Source organism: Protopterus annectens, chromosome 17.part0, assembly GCF_019279795.1.
Source record: "Protopterus annectens isolate FY-2018-M chromosome 17.part0, PAN1.0, whole genome shotgun sequence".
NCBI lineage: Eukaryota > Metazoa > Chordata > Ceratodontiformes > Protopteridae > Protopterus > Protopterus annectens.
Window position 1 is genome coordinate 439,642,011 of NC_056751.1, and position 13,625 is coordinate 439,655,635.

The window sequence follows — 13,625 nt, forward strand, 5'->3', positions numbered from 1 at the left end:
GGATTAGGCGTGATTGGTTGTGAAAGTTTAGGTGTGGAGATACATTGCCCAGGAAGCCTGGAATGCTTTGGAAGGATTGATTTATTACTTCAGCATATGTGGGCTTAACATCTGTGTTGTAATGTGGTGAGGTGGGGATGCAGTGTGTTCTGACAACCAGGTGACAAAAAATATTTGTTTCCAATGTAAATAGTTGTGCAGACTTCTCACAAGGAGACTTAATACTTTGTAAAAATAATGGACTGACACCAAGTATAAGGCAGCTACTGCACTGCCTTAGGGTATCTCATGTTACCGTGATCCCTTGGTGTCTGGAAATCTGATGGAGGGATCAGTTTTAATGAGTTCAGGGTACTGTGCAGACAGTAACATATACTATGCAGCCATAGGTACAATAATAGTAGTTTGGATACTGTGCAGGCAGTACAACACAGAGCTCAGCAGCTCATTTCCACAGCGGTCAGCAAGGCTGGCATCCTAGGCTGAGATACAGAAGTGATTTTACTTGCATCCTGTGCCATCCAGACAAAGCTAAGTACTTTTACTTGATAAATTGCACTTGTTTAACACTATTTAAGTGACTTCTGCAAATTCTTGGTTTTATTTGTGCATTTTAATATTTTGCAAAAAAAGTGTTTTTCCTCTCATTGTTTGTTGCTTAAAACTGTTTGCCTTGAATAGCTAGTGTTTAAGCTGTTTGTTGCAGCACTGGGGTTGGGGATTAGCATACTGGTTAATGTGTTTACCTCACTGACACAAAGTACAGGGTTTGATTCTCATCTGAAATTAGCTAGGCGTAAAATGGCCTACAGGGGCAGCTAGTCTAGTACTTACCTTTGAACTTAGTTATACTCATTCTACTTGTGGGATTCCTTTTGCTGTATTTTTACTACAGTTATTCATCTTGTGGCAGGAGGGGTTTGCCTGGTCTATTTGAGTTGGGAAACACACTTAAAGGAATCAATATTGTATACTAATTTTATTGGCCTGAGGGTTCAGTAGTTAGTTTTTTGTTTTTGTCTGCTGGTATAAATTTGGCATATTTGTGCAGAGCTGCTTTCCACACAGTGGCAGTTAGCAGTTGTCTGTTCAGAAGCAAACATCTAGATAGTGATGTGTACCTATAAAACTACCCTTAGAACTGAAACATGTAACTTAGTGAGTGTAGAACAATGCCATTTCACAAAGACAAGCATTGAGCAGCAAGTTTGCGCACTGTGCAGCACTGCTGTTAAATTCCTGCACAATTTAACCTAGTCATGCCAAACACCCAGAGATCGCCCATTGGAAATCTCTATAAACCCCTAGTTCACACCCCATAGTAGGTCACCAAAATTCAGGTCTGGACAAGAAGGATACGTCATTTCCAAATGTCTCCTTAACCAGTATCGTAACTGGGCATCATAACACAATGTAGAAATTGTCTTATGTTCACAGACAGCTACTTCATCCTTTAAGAAACAGACACAGTATGTCACAGATGTAAATACACAATTTCACTGGAGGTAAAAATCCTGCATATACACACACACTATATCCACCGCACACAGTGTCCACTGCACATGTAGACCACTTATGCCGAGGCATTAAAAAGCAACCTTCCCAAACCTCAAAGATCTCCTAAACTTATAAACTGCAATGTCTATTCTCAGCAAACTGAAACGATTCACCAAGAGCAACACCTAACACAACATATACACCTACAACCAGTGGTGTTCCAAAAGCAAAGCTCATAAAGGAAAATATCATGATACCCAGGACTGTAGTCCTAGGGGACTTCTTTTTATGACACACAAATGCCCTACTCACCCAATGAACAAGGATAAAATAATGGTTTGCTGCTTATCTGGAGTTGGCTAAACCAAATTACACATGTACTCAAGTCACTACACCACAGGTGCCAGTATGATTTTGTCATAGGCCATGTGGGCATTAATGACCTGAGAAGTACATCCCTGGACTATATGAAGAGAGACATTATTGATCTCCCAGAATATGTGTCTCAGGCTGGTAAGCGCATTGCACTGAGCAGCATCTACCTTCACCAATAAGAATGCCACAGTATGAACAAAAGATGATTGACTTCAATAACTGGCTTAATTTTTGGTATTGTTCTAAGGTGATACAATATTTGTCAACATGGGAGGACATGGGTAACAAACCACATTGCTCTACCAAGGTTGGTCTACACCTGTCCTGTGTAGGTTTCCAAATATTGGCTAAAACTTTATTCTCTTCCATACAGCCTTTTTTAAGCAATGTGAAAGTAATAAACCTACCCACATAGTACCCAAAGAAACCTTAAGATGTAACTGCTCAGTGCTTGGAGCTTAAACAAGAAACTCCACACCCTTCAAGCTGTCCTCACTCTGGAGAACATTGAGATCTGTGTTGTTACAAAGACATGGTTTAAAGCTGCAGAAAGAACTCCAGCAGTGCAAGGTTTAAGCAACTTCCACACATTTAGACTATCAACTACAATGACAGGGACTAAAGGGAGAAGAGTCTCAATCTGCATTAATAACAAATATACCTCTAGGTTGGTTAAACAGGATGATGTCCTGGAGTTTATCCACATGCTAATCACCATAGACAAAGCCTATATCATATCCTAGCAAGCTATAGGTCATACTTTATGTCCCAAGAAGCCCATAGTTCATACTTAAACCTACTGGATACACTCACCATCCAACCAAATGCCCAGTTCATAGGGGACTTTAACTACCCCTCTAAAGACTGGGAAACACATATCTCCTCAAACTTGCAGGAACAAAGATTCCTGACTTTATTAACACAAACACCCTTGATCAGATAGTGCATACACCCAATAGAGGTACTAACATACTAGACCTGCTACTCACTGATATAGGAGAACACTACAGCATCTCCCCACCAGTGTCACATCCTCATTGTTGAGGTCAGTCCACAAAGCTGTTTCCCTTGAAATGAAAATCAACTTGGTAACTACAATAAACCCTGTAACATTTAGGAACTATTCTAAAGCAAACTATCTGCTATTATATACTATTTTTTTCAAAATTCAATGTCCCTCCTAACCAAGAGTACACAGCAACCTATGGGGGATTGTTCACAGAGTCCCTTTGCAACCATGTAAAAGGTTGCATATAGGGTGCTGTACCTACTAGAAGTAAGCCCCAAACCAACTCAAATATAAATCAAGTTGGTGGAATCCTAATCTAAACAGGAAACACAACAAAAGGAAAAAGTCATGGCTAAAATGGGGAAAAGCAGCTCCTACAATGATAAGACATCTCTTATTAAAATAGACAGGAAGCTAAGAGAACAAAGTCCAACAAGGCCAAGTATGAGTTCAAGATAGCCTCACAGGCAAAATATACCTACAATGCCTTCTACAGCTATGTCTGAAAGCTCAATGGAAGCACAAAACAGTGTGCCAAACTGATGGGTAATTGTGCCACGTTCGTTGAGCAGATCGACATAGCAAACCTGCTGGCTGACAAATTCAGATCAAACTTTACCCTGCACTACCTGTCAGCCCCCCCTTCCAAGAAATACCTGCAAGTATGCTCCCCCCAACTATTAGCAATGAGCAGGTCCTGGCTGTACTCGCTAAAGCCAAAAACATAGCCTTATTGGGCCCTGAGAATATCTTGGGATGCCTTTTAATCTGTCTGAAACATGACCTATTGGGGACACTAAAGTCATTATTTAACTAGTCTCAAAACAGGCTTTGTACCATGTGAATGGACTGCAACGGCTATCCCTCTCTACAAAGGGTGGAAAAATCAATAGACCCGAGAAACTACATACCCATTAGTCTAACTAGCCTTATATGCAAAGTCATGGAATGAATTAATCATAATGGAAATGATTTGCAAAGATATAGGAAACCTTCTTAACACCGGCTTCTTGGCTTTGTCAAGTGTAGGTCATGCCTAATAAACCTAGTGGAGTTCTTTGAGAAGGTCACCAAGGCATTGGATGAGGAGAACATTGTGCATATTGCATCCTAGACCAGGCTAAGGCTTTTGACACAATACCTCACTTGAGCATTGTCAACAAACTCACCAAATTGGGCATAAAATCCAACATAATAGGTTGGATTACTAGCTAGCTCACAGGTAGAACCCAGGAAGTCTGGACTGTTGAGGCCACCTCCACAGAGACCAGTGGGCCCAAAGGACTCCATGCTGGGTCCGCTTCTCTTTAGCATCTACTTTTAGTAGTTCAAGACAAATGTCAAGGACCTTTGGCTGACCAAGTTTGCAGATGATTGCAAATTAAGGACTATCATAAATTCCCCCAAGACACCAACATCTTGCAAGAGTGTCCAACACAGACAAATGACTGGTATCAAAGTAATGGCTTAAAACCCAATGCCAAAAATGTAGTACCATTTGGGAAAATGGCCACCCAGAGAAAATACATCACAGATAAGACATTCCCAAGGGCTGACCTGGTAGTCAAGGGATCTGGGAACATATTTTAATAGTGATCTGGTCTTTGACCTGCATGTAGCCAAGGTAGTAAGAAAATCATGCTATGTTGCCCCTGCTTATATGTAAGAGCATGGCATCCAGATCCTGGACAGTCATAGTGCCACTTTACTTGTCCGTCATGTAACTTATCATTGAAAATGATGCCCCCTTTGGCATGTACCAAATCAGACATATGTAACAACTGGAACACCCACAAAGTTTCCTTACTAAGAAAATCCAGGGCACAAGCACATTATCCTATGCGGATCACCTTAAAGCCCTATCTCTATACTCAGTCTCCTACAGACTACTGAGAGGTGATCTATGCCTGGCATGCAAGGCATCCTTGGATCCAGCTCTGATGGACCTTTTGCACATCCATAAAATGAACAGCATCAGAACTGCTAGATCTATGGATTTCAATTTTGCTTGTGACATAAATAGGACATGTTGATGAGACAGATATGTGTCTCAAAGGATCCCCATTCTCTGGAATAGGCTCCCCATCCATGTGCTGCTGAATCCCTCCCTAACCCTATTCAAGTGTAATTTTATCAATGGATGGGAAATTGGATGTTTGCCTCGGGTCTGGCCTCTATGTCTCTTATGGACAGTGGCAGACAGTAAATTATGTCCAAACTAACATACCCCCTCCATATAATCTTTATCAAAGTCATAACTAACATACCCCCTCCTAATATAAATGCCCAAGATACCAAGTAACTCAATTAAGCTGTAGAGCTAGACTTATAAAGGCCCTAGAGGTCGCTAGCCTAGTATACACCTATGAAGCTATGAACAGTAGTCCAGGTTACTATTCATACCAAGGTACCCTAGCAGTAGCAGTAGTTTAGGTACTATATTTATAGTAATAAGATATAGCAGTAGTACTTAAGTTGTTAGGTTCTTTGTGAAAAGCAACAAAGTCAATCAAGGGTGAAGGGAGGGCACCCATATGCTATATATACAGCACTATAAGAAAAAAAGACTTAAGAGACAGGCATGCATGCCAAAAAAATTGCAACAGAGTAAAATAGTTGAAAAAGTTACACACACTATCACCACAGGTTCCACCAATAAGCATGTGGCACAACGAGTAGAGTACAAGCTCAGGTGATGCATATCAGCAGTGGAGCAACAGTCAAGAGAGATACAGGAATGAAAATTACAAGTGACCCATGGTTACAGGCACAGCTGCCACAACACCTGTGCAGTTCTACAACATGCTCCTAGAGGCACAGCTACTTGACAGACTAGATTTCAAATCAGCTGAAGAGGTGTGAAAAGAGCAGTGTACACTAGTTCAAATATGACACAAAATATCTGCACAGGTGCTAACAGTAAGTAAACCGACAGTGATACACAGTGCTAACACAGGTGATATAAATCAACAGCAGAGCAGTAGAGCAACAGTCAGAGGAGACAGTACAGGAAATTACAAGCAACACTGGGTACAAGCACAGACAACACCTGTAATTGCATGGAGGTGCAGCAATTTCAGGGACTAGAGTTCAGATAATCTGAATTAGTGTGAAGAGAACAGGAGCGCACTGCCTGCTGTTTAGTGTATGAGAGTGGTGACAGTGTAGTATTGTGCACTCAGCTCAGACAAGTGCAAAGCCATGCAATGAAGCAGAAAATAACAGCCAATGGAAACTATGACTGCTAACAAGCCACCTACAAGTGAACACTCAGAACACTGCAAACTGCCCTTCTTGCACAAAACTATAACGTAAGATTAGGTCCACAAAAAATGCCACTAGTAGGTAGCACAAGTCACAATATTAGCTTAAAAAGGCAATTTCCTGGTGTTGGAAGGATCAGAAAGTAATCAAATCTAGTAACCAAAGTCAAATAAAGAGAGTTTGTCTGTTCAGGTGTAATCATATGTTATCAGTTGGTTGTGAATTTGAACTAGGTCTAACCAACAGTTAGTAGTTCACACTGTGGTCTAAGATAAAGCTCAGTTTGTTTTATTTATCATTTTATGGCTGTGAAGAAAATAGATAAATGTAGGTAAAAACTATCCCTGGGATTCAGAAACAGTTTTTGCATTGGGTTTGCTGATTTTGCATGATAAATGGTCACACACTGGGTGATGGTGATTCGCAGACACAGTGGATATGATTGCAGGAAGACAAGACAACCTGTAGCCTGCATAATAAGCAAATTACAGTATAATGACATGGAGATGAGTAACAGTATTAAAATAAGGGCAATAGCAGATGCAAATGAGGGTAAACAATATGGAAGAGAGAAATGTACATCTTTGCAGAGAAATGCTACTGCCAGGGTTGTTGAATGCAGCAAAATCTTGAAGTTACAGAAGACAGACCACAAAAACATGTACAGTTTAGCTACTGTACTAGTAAATTGTATATGCGAGAGGCTGTTCTCATTGTTTTAGTCATGGTGCTGTTTGTCATCACTCTCTGTGGTGCCATATCATCCATCAATGCCTAACATATCACTACCTCCACAACACAAAAATTGTGAACCTCTACATTGTGTATAGAAGCACCATGCAGAAGCGGATGAGCTGTGTCTCCCACATATGCAGGCCCAGGGGATGCATGAAGTACCTATCTCTGTGGACACAAAAATATGTGTAACATTGAGAATACTAACTAAAGGGACCTTTATGCAACCAATGGGGATACATGATGGATAAATCCCATCCCATGCATCTACCTCAGGTATACTACACCAGATTCTCAATGCTGTGCTACAGCATGTGAGGGAGCATATATGTTTTCCATGTACCACAGAGGAGACAGGCAATACAATGTGGACTCTTTATGACATAGCTTATTCTCCTGAGGTACTAGGAGCTCTAGACTACACACACAAACACACACACACACACACACACACACACACACACACACACACACACACACACACACACACACACTGCAATAAAGGCTACAACTGGTGAGCAGGGACAATGGTATATAAATGATAAGGGGTTCCACTCCATCAATTTTCAGGTGGTCTGTAATTCACATTGTATAATGTAGAATGTGCCTTCAGGCCACCTGGGCAGTGCCCATGACTTCCACATGTGTGACTTATACCTGTAGTTTGTGTGGGGCAGTTTTCTATGGGGACATCTTATTGGTGATGTCAGATATGCCCTGTAGCCATGGTTAATCATATCAACTAGAAACCCACAGACCATGACAAGAGCTGGCTACCATAATGTCTTGACACAGACTTGGGTCATTGTTGAATGTCTGGTCTGCTGACTGGATGCATTTGATGGCGCACTGCAGTACAACCCTGCATATGCAGTAAAATCATTGCAGCATGAGCAATGTTGCACAACATCCAGATACACAAACAGTTACAAGGTGGTGAAGTTCAAGAAGATAAAGTATCAGATTCAGCAGTGGAGGAAGTACTTGGTGAGGAGCCTTTAGAGGAGCCTACTGAAGGGCATGTCTTGCTCATAATTATGGGTCAAGATAAAGTAGTATATATTCAGTAAAAAAAATTATGCAAGCAAAACTATGCCCAGGCTATGATATTCCATGCATAGACTGGCCACAATATGCATCAGACATAGGGTAGTCAAGTAACAAGGGTACTGAATGCAGGGCACAGTTACAAGTGTCAACAATGGGCACTGCATATGTGTATGTGTTTGTACACAGTTGCGTGCTTGTGTGTGTTGGAATGAGGATTACTGTTGTGCATGTGTGTGTGTGTGTGTGTGTGTGTGTGTGTGTGTGTGTGTGTGTGTGTGTGTGTGTGTGAGGCATGGGTGAGAGATTGTGGACAGTTAGGTAGACTGACCAGTGAGTTTCATGTGTCTCCATTGTTGTGTCAGTGTGTGTGTGGTGCTAGGAACTGCAGTTTATATGTATGTGTGTGCTGGGACACAGTTTCAGCTGATGATGCAGCTCTTTGCTGGGTCTGATGGACAAGGCCAGCAGCCCACAGGAGTTGCATGCATTGACCATGCACATCCCTGTCCTTGGGGTGACCTCTCCTAGGAAGGTCACATACTCAGTCCACAGCACACAGAGAGGAAGTTATGATCTGTGGGCATGAATAGTGAGTCATGCTATGGGTGGTCTGCACAAGAACATCTCGTTCACATGTACTTCTACATTACTACATTACCCAGTAGTAATCTCAACACTAGATGGTGGTGTTTATGTGGTGGAGCTATGGGTTTGAAACAAGCCTTCCTCCTCCCAAAGTGGGCCACCTCCACCAGAGATGGAAGAAGGCCAGCCACATGAATTACATCTGCTGAGACATGCAGCTACACAGGGATATCTGGTGCATGCAGACTCCCTATGCCACATGTTCATGATGTTGCACATTTGGCCCATGCACTCACTAATTATGTGCCAATATAAAGTAGTACAAATACTACCCAAGCAGCTCAGCTATGCCTGTGTTGGTGTTGGACTGTCCCTGTATTATGACCCTGGATATATGCTGGTTAGTAGCCATAAACACACATAACCTGGGAGGCAGATGGTATCCATGACATGTTTATCTGCCAGCATGATATCCCCTGATGTCATCCTCATGTTTTTTGGACATATCTCTCAACTGTCCGGAATTTTGCAGAATGTCCAGATTTTTGATTCATATTTTTTCTCTTTTCTTCATAAAATGTGTGGTTTTCTGCCAAATCATTGAGGATTAAAGTAATTAAGTAATGACAGACATTTGAACTTCAGACTTCATATCTTTCAGAAAATGCATGCTAATGCAAAACTGGTTATTCTATCAACTTTCTATGTTTATAACAGCATTATTTAAAAATTGTCCCTGAGTTTGAGCATTTGTCCCCCATTGGTTTTGACTTTGTACAGAACTCTTGCATTAAATGTTGATAAGTATGTCTATGGAGCCTGCAGTAACCAAGGAGGAGTATGATGCTGGTGATTAGACCTCTCCCTGCACAGAAGTGTCTGCATCTTCTTTTCCATGGATATCATCTTGGTTCTGTGAGTGTGCTGCACAGGTACAAAAGCTGTGTTCATGCACTGGGGTAGGCATCATATTGAGTCTACCACTGACAATGTAACCCATGACTGTGCTAGGATTTGGCTGCAAACATCATTGGGCCCAGACAGTTGCTTGACATTGGGCAGGCCTATATCCATGGTGCAAGGCCCTGATAAAACAGCACCTGTGAAAAACAAAAAAGTTACACAAACTAAATAAGACCCCTTCACTAATACCTGCAGTTCAGTGAACATGCTGCTAAGAATTATAAGAAAATAATGAGAACATACCTTGAGCTGGTGGCCATTGCATCCAAACACCTGATGTTCTTATAAAACAAAGAGTCATGCTTGTACACGGTATCATCTTACAATGCATTACTGTTACAGATAGCAATCTGTGTTCAAACATGTCTACCTGAGGCATCATTGATGGATATGCACAGTGCCCTGTTTAACTCAGCACTGATGTATGTCACTCTACAGTTGGATATCAAAACTTCCTGGCCCCCATGCAGCAATACCAGGAGCTCCTCCATCTCTGTCATGGAGGGGGGGGGTTGGTTGGTGGAACTTCTCCAGTGGCCCTTTGCTCATGTTTCAAGTAGGCTGCCTAGATCATGCAGCACTGGTCATGTTGGTGGCCCTCCTCTGGATTTAATCATAATTCTGATCTTAGCCACTAACATCTTTGATGTCATCTGTCATATCCCACCAGGCACACTACAGGTGATGCAGACAGATCTGTTATGAAGGGCCATCTAATAAACATGCTGCGGGAGGACCTGTAGTAGGATCTCATTCTCTGCATGGGAGAATTTTCTCTTCCTGTGTTTCACATATTTTTGCATGACAACCTGAAATTCAAAGAAACATGCATGTGCAGTGTGGTATGGTCATACATGACATACCCTACAAGTACACCATCAACAGGGCAGAGATGGTGACATCCATGTATGGGGGGACTACAGTACTCATATGTACAACTGTGATATTTGGGGAGACATGATGTGTGCAGTTTCAGAGGATGTGTTATATACATGGTGCAGGAGGTGACTAACTACTCCAGAGCATGAAAAGGGGTATATACATGACTCTATGTGGGACAGCTCCAGGTATAGGCATAGGCCACATAGTTGAACATAATGTCTCCATGCACTCTGTGAAGGTTTGCAACAGTGCTTACTGTCATATCAGTACAACATATGTCTGAGAAACAAGTCTACAACAGGCTCTGACTGCCACTGTTTATTAGCCTCCCTGTTGGTATGTGGTTCATCATATCCTGGCCAGCATCTCAATCACCCCGCTAGGATAACAGACAATGTATACATTCCTTAGATAGACACAGGCCTACAACAGAGCATCCTGCAAGATGTGAATGCAATCACTTCATATTATACATTGATGTACCTCTATGTGGGCATGCTTAGGCCTTACCCCTAATCCTTACCACCAACACAGAATGAAGTAGCACAGGTGTGGCATATAATGCCAAGGCACAGAATTATGACTATGATGATCCTAAGTGTTACACAGGCCATGGAGTGCACATTCCCTAGACTGATTATTCACTTCAGGACCCCATGGGTTCAATAGCATTAAATCAAGATAGCTTCCTGGAGGTGTGAGTGCCCCATCCCAGCCTCTTTAGTACTATTATAGATGCCCCCCAACATCTGCCTTATGTGGCTATTGCAGGGAGTGGGGCTCTTGTTGAGTGTGTATGGACACAACATGTAAACAATAACACCTTGGATGGCTGTTGGATAAACCTCTAGTGTGTGCGTGTCCTTGCACTATTCTACTTGTCGTGTCCTTGCACTATTCTACTTGTGCTTGCCCTTCCCAGTAAACACAACCCACAGTACTAGACTCACAGTAACTTGCACAATAATCACAACATAATGGAAATTACTAAATATACTACTCTGACAGATAAATATACTCAGGAAATAAGTAGAGCCACACAATATCACTCAAGCAATACTGTCACACATGTTGTAATTATCACCTAGCATAAGATCTCTTAACATTGTTATATCAGTATACAATTTGAATGATTTGGGCTGTCTCTGTTTGGACCTTTTTGTTCTTTTTTTTTCTCCTGCTCTCCTGTTGTCTGACAACCATCAGACCTCATCTCATTCTACAGACATATTCATTCCCCTTACACTGAGCTGACAACTGACCAGCATGAGTTGTCATTTAGGCAGCCATCAGGGTGGTTAGTGTTTTTCTTTGTTTTCTTTGCAGCCTTGTCCCCATTGTGCATGCCCAGTATCATGCCTGGGGTTCATTGTGTAATGGGTGTCAGTGAGTTCATGTCACTTACTTCTGAAAGTGATGTAACCCTTCAAAACAGCCTGGCCCTTTTGAAACTAGTATTCCCTTGGGGCCTCTAGACCCACCAGGGATTCCACTACTGGTACATCTGCCCTAGCCAGTGCACCCACACATTCCCCACTGATGAGACGTAAGTCAGCAAGCTGGACAGTTTTCTCTGATTTCACATCAGCTCCAGCTGGGATTAGAGCTGCTAATTAAACTTGCATCACCAGGCTTGTAGTCCCTCCATGGCAATGGAGCTGGTTCTCTGAATGGACCTTTATGCAGTAGTAATTATGGTTTGCCATTGCTAAAGATTTAGTTTAGCCAATCACAAATTCCATATGAGGGATACTTCCGGAAGTGGTGTTTATTAAATATTCTGTCACTGGATTATTTTATTTTTCCCTTTGCTGCTATATCAAATAAAAAAAGGACAATGGTGTAGTCAGAATATTAACTGTTAACAGAAAAGCAGTTTGTATTTGTGAAAATGAAGGATTCTCAACAGGTACGAGAAATGCAACAAAGCTTCATTAAAGTTTCCCTAAATTTTTCTACATTTATAGAATAAAACCAAGAGCATTACATAAATAAGGGTGTATCTTTTTGCATTTTATGAACTTTTTCACATGCTTATGATTTACTGTATACAGAATATGAAGAAAAATCACTATAACCTTGAAGTGTTTCTCTACAGTTTATACATGCATCGTGACATGTGATGGCAATTTATGCTCCACCATTTGTAATATTTGTAGGTCATTTACTTAAATAAAAAGTCTATAAAAAACTTTGGAGGTATAAACTAGATCATTTGTACTGGGAAATTTGGAAGTGATGCTGGGGGGGGGGGTGAAGATGGAGCTGAATTTATCTGCTGGAATGCCCTCAGAGTTCACGTGGATAGTACCATTTGAAATAAGCTCTGCACAATGATGTGTATTATTTCTGGGGTTCTTTATGTAATTAAAGAATGCCTTCTGATTATCTTTTACTGATGTAGCAATTTGTAGTTCATAATTTGCTTCATAGGATTTTACTGTATTCTGGGTTTTTTATTAATCTTTTTGATGTTGATTTTGGCATGCTGAGATTGTATTCTTCTTTTTAGGTCTACAAGTGTTATTCTTTTGTTTGCAAGTTTATTTATGGCTGATTTCCACCAGAGGGATTGGTTTCTAAGCTTGTATTGTATTGTACTTGTGGTAAATAGAAGCATAAGCCTCTATGTAAGAGTTGGGATAGGAGCATAAGCTTTAGTTATATCTAGTGGTGCTTGCTATGAGGTCATCGAAGGGTGGTTACTGTTGAAGAAGCTTGCCCTGGAGAAGCCTCTAAAGATGGTTGGGTTGGATGGTAACCTGTACTAGGATCATATGGTGAATATTACAGTGAAGTTATCAATGATCAGATTGGATTGTTGAGTGTTTTACAGTAGATGGATGCAGACACAGGCCATACTGGTGAGATCAAGACTTAGTATTTTTTTTTACTTTTAACTCCATACATTATATTGCATTACATTACATTCATTTGCAAGCCTCGCGTGGTGCACAACATCTTGGCAGCGCTTAGCTGCTTCATATCTTACCCTACACCCCAAATGATTTCCCGTTAGGTTCATCCTCTTCCTTAAATGAGTTTTACTCTTTTAGTATTCTAATACCTTTTTCTATTGTCTTTTGATTTTCCTCCCCTTCTTTGCTCATTCTAGACAGTTTTTGTCATCTTCTCCCCATGTCCAGGAACCTCTCATGTAATTCATGCATCTCAGCTGTTTTTGTCCCCTTCTAGTCTTGAGTGATGATGATTTAACTTTGGTACTCAACGGTCTGATAATTTTCATTTCTTTTTCTTCACAGAT